Raw genomic sequence first — 14,227 nt, 5'->3', positions numbered from 1 at the left:
AAACATGGGAGTTGGCAGCAAAGTTCCATGAGGGGAACCAGCTTCTCAGGGTGCCGCTGGCAGGGAGTCCAGCCCACGCTGCTGCTTGGACATCCCCATGGACAGCAGTGGTGGGTGCACATAGGACTGCCCCTGTGCCCACCAGTGTGGCACCTTCCCATGAAGAGTTACATATGTGCTGCTTTTTCTGGGGTTAAGCAAGCACTGAAAGAAAATGTCCCCACTCAACGTCCCTCAGTCAGCTTGATCTGTGCTTTTGAAAGATCTGCATCCCACCTGAGCTCCTGAGCTAGGCATTCTGCACAGGCAGTGCACAAAGGCAGGTGTGTCATGGAAATCATTCACTCTGCCTTTCTCAGGCTGGCTCCTGAGCTGCCTGCCTGGTGTTCTCAGAGGGAGAGGAACTTCAGGTTATTCACTGTCATTGAGATAGCTAAATGTGAGCTGGAGGAGGCTAAGACTGCCTCTACACAATTATTTGTGACTTGATTATCAGCCTTGAAAGTCTGTTGAAGACTGGAGAGCATGGCAAGTGTGACAAACCAACCAAATAAGCTGCCAGTTTAGTAGGTACTTTGGTGAGGACTTCCCAATTATAAGATACACTTCAGTTTCCCTTCATAGTTGAGAATGAACAGCACATCCTGTCAGTAAACAGAAAATCACCAGAGCCTGAAATTTTCTGGAGACTGTTCTATAAACATGTAAAAAGTCCTCAATTCACAGTTACCAACTTGTAGGTTAACTCCCTGTGAACATGTATAAAAGGTCACTACCCCTGGGATTCTGATGGGTCTCTGGAGGGACAGACATATAGAGATATAGTGATAAGAATCTTAATTTGATTTTGGATCCATCCCTCAATCCTTTGCAAAAGCCAGTGTCCAGTGAAAATAATTTAGGCAAGCACTGCATTCAGATAAGCACTGCAACTACCTTTGATGCTTGGATATACAACAGCCTGCAAAAAAACACAGCCTCTAAGGCTTCCCCACATAAATCTATGGATATAATCACAGTAGCAACTTTACTGATATTTCATTTTCTAAACTGCTTTTTAAACCATTTGGAAGCACAATACTGTAAGTAAATTAAATCAGTGATCACCAAAAGGTTTTCACAAATGCATTTTATGCACTGGATAAGACTCGCATGTGGCAATTTTTGAACATTTCTGGGTTTATAGAAGAGTGCTGTTATTACACTTCTGTGGTAACATTCAGGAAAACTGTAATAAATAAATAAATAAATGATGACATTCCTAGTTCTAGAGTTTGCAGACTTGAAATATTAAAAACTTTATAAATATTTACATCCCACATCTTCAGAAGTGACTGCAATGTTTTGTAGCATCTTTTGGACAATGTTAATTTCATTTCACAGCTGGAATTACAGGAGTGCGAAATGAAACTATTTATTAGATCTAGGAAATACTTTCCTCCGAAATATAAAGTGTCTTCTATATATAAGGTGGTTTCTATTTAAGATGCAATACCTTTAGGTTCTTAATAGAAATTTTTAAAACACACACACAAAAAAGGAATAGCTTTTACTTAACTCAAACTTCATTCACATGTGAAATCAGTACTTTAACCAAAACTAAAATCATGAAGATCATGTTTCATTTAAGGCAACATAAGAACCTGTACAAAGGGTCAAAGTAATAATTAACTTCTACAATGTCATAATTCTGTAAGACAAATAAGTTTTAATTTCTCCTGTAGCTGTTCAGTATAAAATTTGCAAACTGTTAAAGGGAAAAACCACTTACCCTAAATTTCATACCTATATGTACAAATAAAGCCTTGAAGGGGATAACAAGGAAAAAAGAACACATTGAACAGCTGTCCTTAGGTTTCAACAATTTAACATTTTCATTTAAGAAATCATTTACATCTGATACATGACAGTGATATTCCATATCATGTATATGACCTATGGGTACCAAATATTTAATAGGAACCAAGTGACAAAATAACAATTGCAAAACTTTGAAAATTGACATATCTATTGTGTGAATTAATATAAATGTTGCATTTTAACATCAATAAACTCAAAATATAAATAAACTGTTATGAAAATTAAGCAATAGAAATCTAATTCTCTTACTTATTCTTGCATCATAGACTCCTAACAGCCCTTTTGACCTATGAAACCTTTGTTAAGTTCTTTAGAGTAGTTATATTTTCATGAATAATAACTTCCAAAGTTCATAAGTTTGGTGTGCACTTAGTTTGCAGTAGTCTTATCTAACACAATGTAGTGACCTTTGATGTCTAAAAACAATGGGTTGCATTTACTCACCTTTTTATTGGATCACCTGCTAACGTGAGAGCTGAATGTGGGCAGTGAAGTTGAGAGATCGATCCTTCCTGACATTTCTTGAGATTTTGTTTTCACTGACTCCTCTCCAAAGCCATTGAACTTGTGCTTATAAGCAATCTATGTCAATGTGTAAAGCTCCAATTTTTAAGTGTTAAAGATTTTTCTTTGAAAGCTGACATTTTCTTAACTGTCCATAGACGTCTTCTAAAGTCAGATTTGTCTCTTTTTTTTTTTTTTTAAATACAATAAGTCAGTGTAGAAGAGAATAGCTTTTAGGCACATCATCCATCTTTTTGCCTAATCTATACTACCTTCATTAGTCTCTGTTTCTGTCATACGGGAAGAAAAAAAAAGAAATACTTGAAGTCTTTTTTATTTGCTTGTCTGTGGTTTGGTTGTTTTGGTTTGGCTTGGTTTTTTTGTTTTTTAATTGAGTTTAATTTTATTTTGAAGACAAGCCAGACTGGTCTATGTCATTAAAAAATTATTCAGTCTATGCTTCTAACACTTCACCTTTTATTTAGGAAAATGCAATGGCATTTGGAATTGTATTTAAACATTCATCTCTGACTGGAGGTTTTCTTCTAGTGTTAAATGTGATTCTGGTTTTGCATAGCGGGTATAACACACCAGGCTCCTAGTGTCTCCCACAAAGAGCGTTTCAGCATTATAGACCTCAGGTATATCATCAGACTGGATGACCTAGAGATCAAGGGTTCCATGTCCTGCAGTTTATCACAGCTTTGGCATCAACACACAGGCTGAAAAAGCAGGGCTGCTGAAACTGGATGGCATCAAGATGGATTGATGGAACTAAACCATGTTGTATGTTGTTTAGTTTAGTTTGTACTGTCATTGAGTTTTGGGGTTTGCCATTGGTTGCTATCTGCCTTTATTCTGAGTAAAAGGGTCAAATGATATTCCTCCTGATGCTCCTTGTCTATAACAAGTTTCATCTCAGGAGGCATCAATATGAGTTTTGAGAATCATGTCACAGAATTGATCCACACCTGAATACTGCCCCTTCCATCCTTCACAAGTAGGAAATGTTTATCTGTTCTTGAGCATCTGAAAGCTCAGGCACTTTTGCCTTTCCCCATGAGTACACCTACTAGGGCTTCCACAGGTATAACAAAGCAGGTCAGCTTTGTAATACTCTTATTTGATTGTGGTCCAAAAAGATCAGTGTTTATAGGAATGTTTAGTCCTTTACTTTTTTACTGTTGACTCCTGCATAGCGAATTTAACCAAAAAGGGCCATTGCTACTTAAAAAGCAGGGCATGTAGAAGCTCTCAGAGCAGATGGTCTGTAATATGTAAATGTCTTCCTCTAACCTTGAAATAAAAAAATTAATTATTAGATAAGCTCTGGACAGTAGACAACTTCCTTGTCCATAGTCTTTCCATACAACAGCCCTAAACTTTGGGATTTAATATCTGCCCCACTTTCTCTTGCTGCAGGAAGCAGATTAGGTGACATAGCTGGAGAAAAGGGATCTACATGGCCCTATTGAGCAGGGGAAAACCCCAGAGGTGGCTTCCAACCTAAACCACCCTATAATGCTGTGAAAGCCTTTGTGCAGAGGGTCCCAAAGCCACAATTGTTTGAAGTATTTGTAGCTGGTGCATGTATCATTTAGCTTGAGACTGCAAGTCATAGACTAGAGTGTTGCTTTTTTTGAACTAACAGTTGTGCAACAGGTTTTCTTGAAAGCCAAGTTTGCAACAAATTGCTACCATCAGAAGTCAAACCTACAAATTCTATGGGTTTAATTATTGTTTAAAAACAGAGACCAGAAGTGGGATATTTGGTTGATATTTAGCAGAATACATAACACTTCCGAGGTCACACTTTGCTAAGTGTGTACATCTATCTCTAAATGGCCTTGTGTTTTGCAAAGTAGGAAGTGTTGGTTTTTTAAGTCAAGACGCTGGTGTTTTGGAACTCATTAGTTTGTACTGATGCAGGGATAGCTTGTTGTGGACTTGCTTGTTAACTTGTAACAGCACAGATGCAGGATTGCTCCGCTTTGCTAGTGGCAGCAAAATTAATTTTAGCTGCTGCTTGTGCCTATGGGAAGGATGACTGAAAAAGGGGGTGGGATGTAGTACCTCCTTCCTTTTCTTCCCAAGCTGTAGAGTAGCAGGAAAGGAAATACATAGCTCATAACTCTGCCCCTATGACATCAACCAGCAGAACTTCTTCTTCCAGAAATCTTCATGGAGACTCAAGCTACTGTGTCACTCTGGTTTGCACAAGCAGGCAGAGCCACACCTGAATTTATGGCTGTGTGTGGGGTAAGACACTGCCCACATTCCCCAGTTCCCTCGGGCAAACTGCTGTGAAGGAGGGGTTGAGGCTGGAGGCAACTGTGATGCTGCTGATGGTGCTGCGGTCTCTTCACGTCATGAAGAACATATGCTGTGGTTGAGATTTCCTGGTTGAGAGGCTGCCTCCCTAGTAATTAACTTGGTCCATCCCGGATGTTATTTTCAAAGTCCTGTCTACAGTGTGTCTTAGACACCACTTAATGTTGTGCCCCAGTTTTGGGTGACACTACACAGTATGTGGACAGTTGATTCCTGGAGTGGCAGATCTTTGCTTAGAGCTATCTAGTGTATTTTGCTTTGCAAATCTGGGGGGAAAATAGTACAAAAAATGTAGGAGGAAGCAAGCAGGATCTTTTTTTTTGTCCTTCCTGCTACTCCTCATGCCCAGCTCACCTTCCTATTAAATTGAACAAGAGTAGAGGAAAATAATTGAGTTTTTGTGTAGGGTACACCATGCTGGAGAGAAGGCATTCCTGAGTCACAGTATGAACCTCATTGCCTCTGAGATGGCTCACCTATCTAAGATCATAATAAAATTGCAATAAATGAAAAAGTAATTTCAAGTGCCACAATGTACTTTATCCATTTATTGTGAAACCACTAATATATTTTTAATTATAAATAAATATATTTTCTTAGTTAAGGCTGAAATAAGCAGCCATTATTAAAGACTGCTGAGAAGCCACATGACTAATCCAGCAAGGATGGCTTCATCTTACAGATGTAAGAGTTCTGTGTTGAATGTAGTAGAACCACTGCAAGGAATTTAAAAAGATACTTCCTGTCATATTTGAGGTGGAAGTTGTATTGTTCAGGCCACCTGTTCTTCATAGTAGACTATACATAATCATGTATAGTGATAAAATAAAGTCTTGGTTCTATGAGTTATTCCTATAGAAATACACAAATTAATTGCTCTGGAGAGGATGAAGCTATTTACTTTTTATTTCTGGTACTGTTTGGTTTTGGGGAGCTACTGGGCTTACAATTACACAATTGAAAAGGATTTAATTTTAGCATTTAAAAGGTTATTTAAATCTTTTTCATAATAATTTAATAGTCAAACTATTATTTTGTTTTTATTTTTAATATTTTATTTTAATATTTTATTATTATTTTAAAAATTTCAGATTGCCCACCATGAAGATCAGGATGTATGTAACTAGTGATTCTTTAAAATTACTATCAGTATTACAAATATTGAGAAAACTACTGTTGTCCCTTGTGCAAGGCATTTTAATATTTTTTAACTCTCAGATCTTGGAAAAAAACTTTTAAAAAGCTTGGAAATAAAATATTTTTTAAATCATTTTCATTTTCATTTGAAGCAACTTTTAGTTTTTCTCACTGAGGAAGCTGAAACAATGCTTCACATTTTTGTTCTTTCTGTTGAGGACAAGCTTCAGCCCTGATGTTGTTCTGGTTAGGATTTGCCCAGGTCAGTGTTGCTGCAGAGCCAGAAGAGGGAGCACAGACATTGCCGCTTCTTGATCATGCTTTTAGAGGCAACTTGGAATATTTCCAGAGGAAAATCACTTAACTTGTTTTAAGAGTAAGTATTGTTGAATCCTATTTTTCTGATATTCTTTTTATCTCCCAAGTTTTTGAATAATATTTAATTAGGGGAAATTAATTCTGGATATTTTTATCCTAGAAAGAAAAAAAAGTCTGTAAAGCAAAAAACAAAACAAAACAAAAAGAAATGGAAAAAAAAACCAAAACAAACAAACAAAAAAAAGACCCCTGCATTTTTATGAATGTCTGGTATAATATTTTAACATTTTAGAAGCTTTTAAGGAAGCTTTTTAACATTTTAGAAGCTTTTGCATTTTCTTCTGCAGAAACTGAGGAAGACAAAGTTTACCAGAATCCAAATATAGGAGAAAAACTTGATTCACTGCATTCTAATATTAGAAAGTGTCTTTCAGTGTGTTTTTGTAGTTTTAGTCTAACTTCGGGTCATATGTTTACTCAGTAATTTTCAGGTATTAAAAATATTATTTTAAAGATACAAAGTATACATAAATTCTCTCCAACTCCTTAATAGCAATTGTTAGAACTTCCCATATCTCACTTCGGACATAATTCCCTTGATTTCTCAGTTATAATTTCTTGTACCTCTTAGATATTCTTGACTTTAGAGAGAAAACCATCTGAAAGTGCCTTGTTTCACCCTGATAATAATTTCTACTACTTAATCAATTGATATAGGAGAGTTGCACTGCTTTCCTGTATCAGGACTTGGGTGAAGCTTTCATAAGAATTCCCCAAATAAGATAAAAATGTATGATCTGTGAGATGGCTTTGTAGTACTGAAAAAATATTCACTCATGTCTTTGTTTTGAGATCTGTGTCCAAAGATCATTGACAGCATTACAAGGATGGCATCTTACAAGTCAGACAATGCCTGAGTGAAGGCTACCAGTTGTCCTGATGGCCAGCTCTGTCATTCGGGGCCACAGACTCTCTATCCCAGGAGCTCAGGGAGCAGGAGGCTGGCTTCTCACTCAGACTGCATGAGGCAACATGTCAGGTCATTTCATAGCTCTATGTGTCTCCACATGGCTCCTTATATACTCAACAGATAAGACCTTATCACCTCTTATCTGTGTCCTTATAGAGTCCTTATAGAGGACTCAGGAGAAATGATGGTAGGTGTAGTAATACCAATGATAATCACCTGGCCACACTGATCACCAAATGGTGGAGTTGAAAATTTTCAGTTAATGAGAAAAAAGGTCAGTGAAGTCACTACTCTGGACTAGAAGAGAGCAAGCCTTTAGTTGCTGAGGGAGCCAGTTTACAGTGCCCTGCCTTTTGAGGATTTAGGGCTTTCTGTGAGAGCAGGCTGGTTCTGAAGAACCACCTTCTGCAAGCCCAGAAGCAGCCAATGCCATGGCATTGTAACTAAATCATGTGGGACAGTAGACGATTTTAGCTGAACTGGGAACTCCTTTTGCCACTTGGGTGGAAGAAGAAATTGTATGTTCTCTGGAAGCAAGGTCAGGTTTTGTAGGAAAGATTATAAAGCTGTAGTTCTCATGTGTAGGGAGAAAACACAAAAGGTGAAGAGTTGAAACTGGTCAGTGTTGTGTAAAGACAATGAAATGGGCTTTTTTAAGTATGTTCATAGAAGAGGTTTAAGGAAAATACTGAACCAATACCTGATGAGGCTGGTCACCTGACAAATGGTGATGAAGAAAAGGCAGAGGCATTGAATGCTTGTTTTCAGTTAGTCTTTAGTAGTACTGGTAAGCCTTGGGGTGCCAAGTCACTGAGTCACAGGGCTGCAGGAACAGTGATCCTCCATTTGTGGACATCAGAATTTTGAGGGACCAACTGTAACAGCAGAGTGTTCACAAGTCCATGGGGCTTGATGGGATTCATCCCAGAGTTCTGAAGGTTCTGGCGGATGTTATGGCAGGACCTCTCTTGACCATCTGCTAAAGGTCTTGGATGTCTGGGGAGGTCCCAGTTGAGTGGAAATTGGCCAGGGTTATTTCTATCCACAAAAAGAGCAAGGGAAAACACAGGAAATAAAAGACTAATTTTATTAGTATAAATAAGAGAATGATTTTATTCTATCCTCAGTTTCTGTAAAAAACCACTGTAGATGATTATACTGGGTACTACTGAAAGGCATTTGAAGAGTAATGTAATAATCAGTCACAATCTACATGGGCTCACAAAGAGAAATTCCTATTTAACTATAATTTGATATTGTTCTATGACAAGGTCATCCACCTCATGTATGAAGAGAATGCAGTGGATGTAGAGTTCCGGATTTTAGTATGGCTTTGGGTACTGTTCCCTCTCAGCATCCTTTTGAGCAAGCTGTGCAATTGTGGGATGAGCAGTACATGGTACACTGGGTGAAGGACTGGCTGAATGACAGGGCTCAAAGTGTTATAGTGAATTCATGGTGTAGCAATACAAAGTAAATGAAGGTTTCCCGTTTTTAACACCTTTTCCAGAGTATGTTTACATTTTCTTCTGCAGCCTGTGAGGAAAGTAAAGCTTCTCAAAATGGATGCTTATCAGAAGTGATGAATCATAGTGGATGAAGGGAAGACAGTTATGTTAAATGCTGACATGACAAGAACACAGGATTTTCTCAGGAGCTAATCTGAAAAACTATGTCCTAGAATAATCAGTAAGTATACAAGAATTTTCTACCTGTCATTTATGCAAAGTTCTGAAGGATTTCCAGATATATTTTTATATGAAAGATGCAGCACTTCTGATATAAGAAATCTAGTTTTGTATGGATTTTTTTGTTGGTTTTGTTTGGGTTTTTTTTTCCTTTTAGGAGAAGCAGAAGATGACAATCACTATTTATGCAGTTCCGTAGTGCTCTGACCTGGTTCACAATGGTTTTTTTCCTGCATCTAACTTCTGATTCTTAGCTAAATCCCTTTTTTTCTTATCTTTCCCCATATTGTAGCATCGACCCATCTTGTGTATCTGTGATGTGTGGTGTGACAGAAAAACACCTCTTCCAAAAACTCCTCTTTTCCCGCTAGAGGGAGGACTCTCACAAAATACTCTTGGGAGACTGTTCCCCTGACTGAGACTCTTCAACTCTAAACAAACCTTTCTGGGAATGTTTTCATCTAATGGTAAGGACTATCCTGCAATGAAGTTATATGTAATGAAAAGTAATGAAATTAAATTTCTGTCATGTTTTGAAAAAAAATAAGGACTGGATATTGGAATTTGCTCTTCTTCCCCTTTTTTTTTAAAAAAAAAGGTAGGTATGTTATGTAGGTATGTATTTGCTGGGGTTTAATTTAAAAAAGCCAACCAATCCTATGCACATTCTGAGGAGTGAAGCTTACAGAATTTTAAATATATAATTCTTGGAAATGTAAGAATAAACAGAATTTGTACACAGGTATTTGTATCTTCATTATCAGCCATATTAATATGTCCACAAAATTTTTGCCTCAATAAACCTTGAAGCCAAGCACTTCCACCAGCATATAGTAAATATGTTGTTCAACTAAAAATAGCAATTACTGCAAACAGTATTCATGTGGGAATGATATATACTATAAATATACTAAGATACATGTGGATCAGTTTAATCTAATCAAGTATATGTAAACAAACCAATGGACAGAGCTTTGAAAGGAGAAAGTAGGATGAAAAGAAAAAGAAGTTCAAGGGAAACTGCTAGTTAAACTCCATAATATTATGCCTTGATTAAAAATAAAAAAGCAACAAAAACTTTGTTTGTTGACGAACTATTACATTAAGAACTTGTACACTACTGTCCCTACATAAGTCAATCAGTTTCAGGAAGAATTTGAACAGTAATGGGATTTCTTCTATATTTATCTTACATCTAAACAAATCAAATATTGGCCTGAGGTTTCAAATTTTTTAATTTTCCATCTGTGATACTTGAAAGAGGACATATTCAGAGGGCGATTGCTTAGTTTTCTAAATGTGGCATTTTATCTAAACCAGGCACATTTATAATTCAGGTGAGGTTCCCAAAAACCCATTCAAAATAACTGATGGCATTTTAAAGTTTAGGCCATAGAGACATGAGAACATTTTATAAAGAAAAATTTATTTGTTTTCTATATAATTTTTATGTTTCCATGTTGATCTGTAATCAGGAAATCATGGTTAGCAGTCACTTTGATATTCATGGTGAGGAATACATTCAGTGCTGGTAGCTCACGGTGCTGCTGCAGTTTGAGGTGCAGGTTGGGCTCTGGGTGTTGCAGCCCCAGCCAAGGCTGTGAGCTGCTGACCCTTTGCAGAACAGAGGGCACAGGGGCCTGTGGCCCAGCCAGGTGACTGGGCACTCAGGGACACGGCAGGAGCTGGGGACTCAGCTGGAGAACCCCAGACTTTACCATGCACAGACTGAGGGCTTGAAAGCCCAGGGAGTTCTTTGTTCAGGGTCTGTCCTCAGAGGCACCAGCTTGGTCTGTTATTCTGTGACTGCACCATGATTAAATCATTTTAGGGATCTAGATGTCTGAGATTCTGCTATGGAAATCTGGGGGTTGAGCCAGTATGGAAATCTAGTCTGACTGTGTGAGAGTGGAGTGTACAGGGTGTCAAGATGGGCAGCTGTCATCTCTCTGAAGCTGCCCACTGTGAAGGGACCTTGGTCCCAGTTAGGTGGTGGGAGTGTGACTGCCAGAGTGTGGATGGTCAGACAGGGAAGTTTACTTAATGTTCAAATAGACAAAATTCACACATAAAATTATATCAGAAGTTTTAAAAAAATTGATAATAATGCAGTCACAGATTACAACAGAACTTCTACAGAAATAATTCCCTTAAATTTATTTGCAATGAAACATAGACACAGACACACAGAAGGATATCTTTCAGCTCCAGAATCTGACTCCTGTCAACATTTATTACAATCTTGTTGGTCTAAAAAACAGTGCTCACTATTTGTTCAGGAGGCTGTTGAAAGTTTGTGGATAGATATCATGTCAAATTAGGAGAAAGTAAGAGGAAGACCCAGCTCTGCTGACTGAGGAGGTCTCAGCTAAGCCATGCGAGGAAAATACCACCTGGCTTTGAAGTCCAGCCAGATTTAAGTGGGTTAAATTAATTCATGTATAACCCCATTAAAATCAATTTTTATATGGAGTCAGTGGGCAGTTTCAGCTAAGTGCATGAAATTAGACTATCTCTTTGGAAGAGATAGTCTAATTTTACTTTGGCAAAAGTTATGAACTTAATAAACTATAACTTAAGTGGAGTATAGTTAATCTCCCCACACATACACACACACAAAAACTATTTTAATAAGTGAAATTAAAGAAGTAAATTCTTAGCATTAAAAAAACCCTGCAGATATTTCCTACTGATTTTCTCAAGGTTATAGCCCAAGATTATTTGGGCTATATATAGCCCAATGTCTATATAACCAAAATAATCCAATATATATTGGATAATTGTTCTACTACAGCATAATGAACAGGAAGGAAAGACAAAGTTTCCAAAAGTTTCATATAGTTAAACAATAAAAAAGTTGTTGCCCAGATACACTGTCTACACTTGGCCTTTTTATACTATGATTCTGGCATCTTCTAGTTGGTAGAGATCGTATTTCTCTGTTATTTATTGATTCTCAAATGCATGTTTGTGTTTGTGCAAATACATAGAAAGTAGCTGTGTCAATGCTTAAACATTATCCACAACATTAGCTACTAATACTTTGAGGCATACACAAAGCAGTAAAGTACAAGGCCATCATGGGATGGCCATCACTCTCTTCGACTGAGTGTTATAAGGAGAGAGTTGGATGAGGAAGAAGGGTTATTTGGTTCATAACACTGCAAGCATTTCCATGAATATCAGTAGTACAAACTGTAATAAAATCATCCGTCTGCATCTCCTGGTGCTCAATATATGGCTGTGTCTGCTGCCTGCTTTACAGCTAGGCTCTGTCAGGAAGCAGCAAGGCTGGCATAAAAGGCCAGTGGGGCTGGCAGCTGGGAGGGAGGGATGGAGTGGCTGGCAGGACAGCAATTTCCATCACCCAAACAAGGGGAAAAGGGGAGAGGAGTTGATAGGAACCAGGTCAGCCAGCAATCCAAGCAACTAGACATGTCTATGGGGATGAGGCAGGTCTGGGGTCAAGGGAAATCAGATCAGCGTGTGGGGATTGTGTCTGTGACAAACTATCAAGGTCAGCCACCATCCAGTGATGTCCAGGCAAGCCTGTAGAGGTGAGGCAAATCCAAGGTCATGGTTCTAGTATAACGGACAAGTGGATCAGAAAAGGATTCTTGCAACCATTAAAAATACTGATATACTGCGTGGTTGTTTTTTTTGCTTTAGTCAGCATGTCATCTCGAATATTGAAACACTGTTGTTGCCAGCAACATGGCCAGATGCTACGTTGCTGTCTTCTACTTGACTGTTTCTGTATTTTGAAATACCTACAAATTACAGCTGATGCTGAGAAGTCAGAATGTCAATGCTTAGCAAAAGATTGCAGTAGAAAAGTTTAAAAGCTGAACAGAAAATAGCAATATTAGCTCCATTTTCCAAGTGAGAAGGAGCAATTGGCCAAAGTAACATAAGACCTAAACTCTAACCCTAAATTGTTTCACAATTTCTGTGCAAGACAAGTCTTCTCTCCATCATTTGGCTGATGAGTGATCCAGGTTCCCTGGTTGTGACTAGTGGTTGTATATTCCTAGCTGGAAGTGGCCATGACACAGAAATGGAGTCAGAACTAGGGGATTTCTCCTCTCTGACCAAACTGGATGAACCATTTTCGCTACTTGAGCAGTGTGTGAACACAACACTAATGTTTGCATTATCAAACCCAGGAATATTCTCGAGTTTCTCAGGAAAGATGCACAGCCAGCTTCAAGGCACAGGCAGATCACGGCATCAATTTATAATTCATTTATGTGGGCAAGAAAGGGGTACTAAGACTTGACAAAAAGCAGACACCCACAGTGCCTCCATGTCTGTTCTGTCTGGGATTCAAGACTGCACATGACCCCAGCAGGTCAGGCTAGACATAGACACAGAGACTTACATGGCTGTTTGGGTCTTATCCTAAGCAGAAATACTTTTTGATGTGAGGCTTTTTGTGCCACCACTTAATCCATGTTTTTCCCTATGTTTAGCCCCTTCTTGCTGCACACACGAATTGGTGGGCTACACAGAGAATTTATGATGCCCAATTCCCAGAAGAGTTCAAAGCCAGGCTTGATGGGGCTTTGAGCAACATGATCAGTGAAAGGTGTCCCTGCCCACAGCAGGGGGAGTTGATCCAGATGGTCTTTAAAGGTCCCTTCCAGCTCAAAACTTCTATGGTTGTTTAAATACTGCATTTAGTTTTAGACTCCTTGGTACATGAAATTGAGGTGAGTTTAACGTAAAACCACCAGGGTGGCTGGGGCCTGTGAGAAGATACTACAGACAAGAGCTTTTTGATCCTGAAGAAGTCATTGGTTTTGGGACACCTAACAGAAACCCTCACCTAACAGTGCCTGTGGGGAGGTGAGCAAAGCAATGAAACCTTGCTCTTTCCACTGGTGCATGGTGAGGTGAGAAGAGATGACAAGCATAGAGTGAGACAGACTGGATATAAGAAATCAATTTTTCCACATGAGGACAGTCAGACAGGGAAGCAGGCTGGCCAGGGAGATTTTGCCATCTTTGAAGGTTGTCATGATTTGACTGGACACAACACTGAGCAACCTGGTCTGACTTCAGTGAGCAGGAGGTTGGACTGGAGACTTATTGAGGTCCTTTGCAGACTGGATTATGCTGTGTGTTTATGATCTGTGTCTCTGTTAGTCACCTTGGTCTCCCTTTCTAATTAACAACATTTCTAAAAAATGATTACTTGGAACTATTTATTATGAGTATTTATTTTAACTGAGAGGAATGGTACCACACAACTGTTTCTTCACTATGAAGACAGTTCAGACAGCTAACTCAGATCTAATTGTCAAGATGTTAAGTGTCCAAAACTAGGCCAGGTGGATCCCCTCTGGGTGTGTATGCTCCCTGAAGGGCCCAGTTAGATTCCAGGGAGGGAAGGAAGGAGTTATTTATGTGCAGCGTT

The 14,227-nt window shown here is 38.6% G+C and overlaps 1 long non-coding RNA gene across 2 annotated transcripts; it reads left to right on the top strand.

The window, feature by feature from the left end:
* Positions 1-3,727: 3,727 nt before the first annotated feature.
* On the top strand, positions 3,728-9,816 carry LOC107203577. 2 transcript variants are annotated; one of them, XR_004496295.1, is made up of 4 exons: positions 3,728-4,623; positions 6,084-6,208; positions 8,656-8,809; positions 9,101-9,816. It is a non-coding gene; the product is annotated as an uncharacterized LOC107203577 (long non-coding RNA). The 2 variants fall into 2 exon arrangements; XR_001521248.2 differs by lacking the exon at positions 3,728-4,623 and having other exon boundaries at positions 5,818-6,208.
* Positions 9,817-14,227: the final 4,411 nt, after the last annotated feature.

This window comes from Parus major, chromosome 1, assembly GCF_001522545.3.
Source record: "Parus major isolate Abel chromosome 1, Parus_major1.1, whole genome shotgun sequence".
Lineage (NCBI taxonomy): Eukaryota > Metazoa > Chordata > Aves > Passeriformes > Paridae > Parus > Parus major.
The sequence above is the reverse complement of the archived record's forward strand: the minus strand, read 5'-3'. Positions and strand labels throughout refer to the sequence as shown.